At 44.1% G+C, this 1527-nt stretch overlaps 1 non-coding gene across 1 annotated transcript; it reads left to right on the plus strand.

Moving 5' to 3' along the window:
* The first annotated feature begins 738 nt into the window (after positions 1–738).
* Positions 739–812, plus strand: TRNAT-AGU (transfer RNA threonine (anticodon AGU)). Its single transcript has one exon. It is a non-coding gene; the product is annotated as a tRNA-Thr (tRNA).
* The last annotated feature ends 715 nt before the right edge of the window (positions 813–1527 follow it).

Below are 1527 nucleotides of genomic sequence, written 5' to 3' on the forward strand. Positions count from 1 at the left end.
TAGACCTATTTAAACATTGCAGTTAAGTTCTGTTACTGTTTTAAAAATGCAATCAAATACATGACCCCAAATATATTATTCTGGTCAGGCCTGCCCTACTAACCAATTGCAGCGTCATGTTCTGCTGAGTAAACTGATCTCACGACAGTGAGGAATGCACAGACCGGGTGGTGCCCGGCGCACAAAAGCGCACCTTCTTGTGTTGTACGTCTCTTCGCGCAAATGCAAACTCAGATTTCCTGCACTGTGGTCGGCAGGAGAGACATGGGAAGGCGCAGTAGGGAAGGCTTGAGCAACGAACCGTTGGCTATGTTTTGTTGTTACTTTGTTGACATGAGCTCAAGTAATTTGAAGCAGAAGGAACGGCCAGACCTAAAAAAAACTCTCTTACCTCCAACGCCGAATAACCACTATAATTATAATATCTCAAAAGCAGCTGGCCTTGTAAACTTAATGAGCAAGCAAGCCGATGCATTTTGGGTTTTGTTGTAAAAGAATAAAAATACTATCCATCCTTTCCTTTTTTTCCGGCAACAAGCGATGTTACAAAGATATCACAGCACACAGTGAGATTGAGTGAAAGAAGAGGCACTGAGGCTGGCGTGCAGCACTCCACAGCTCTTGTTATTGTAATCCAGACAGGGGGCGGAAGGAGAAAAGTATGAAGGAATTGCGATAGTGAGACCAACACTTCTATCTATCTGCATTACATGGAAAAAGGATATATTTAGTACTCATGGCTGGTTAGCTCAGTTGGTTACAGCGTGGTGCTAGTAATGCCAAGGTCGCGGGTTCGATCCCCGTACGGGCCAGGTTGTATTTTTTCTCTCAACTAAACTCTTTTTTTATCATTTAATCAAGCTCTTATAAATCCATACACTCTGTTGCTCCAGTATACGTTCACTTTCCATTAGTCCTTCTTTTGCCACTGCTGACCAAAGCTCAAGCCGGCAGCGCCAGTAGAACAACACAAGTGCAAGGGATTGTCTCTCCAAGATGGAGACACTGCCTCAGACTATGTCTCGTGAGAAGTGGAGGGAGACCAAGAGCTGATTATTACATGCGTGGGGATAAGAGGAACATAACTCAGGTGAACAGATTCTGGATAGTGATGCTATAGCTAGGATCAGCAACGTTACAGGGCAAAGGATAGGAAAATAATTAGGTGACAGAAGTATAGAAGTGGCTACAAGGGGGTGTGTCTCTTAAGAGGGCCGAAAGATACACTGAAGGCGAAGGTGAAGTGAAAGAAGAAAGAAAGATCAAAGGAAGTCGACAGTGATTGAGAGAAAACTCACAAAGGCAAATTGAGCAAAAGACAAGGCCTGGGGAGTTAGACTACTTCAATGCAAATTTACGCCGCAGATGAGCATGACAACTGACCCTTGTACAGTGGTGCTGAAACAATTTTCAGTGTGGGGGTGCTGCCATCAAAGGGCTTCTGAAAATCCAGGAATCATACAAAGAACTAGTCCTGCGGAATGAGCCACGCACATTCAGAAAGAGTGGTGATGTGTTGGTTACTTA

This window comes from Pleurodeles waltl, chromosome 12 (genome assembly GCF_031143425.1).
Source record: "Pleurodeles waltl isolate 20211129_DDA chromosome 12, aPleWal1.hap1.20221129, whole genome shotgun sequence".
NCBI lineage: Eukaryota > Metazoa > Chordata > Amphibia > Caudata > Salamandridae > Pleurodeles > Pleurodeles waltl.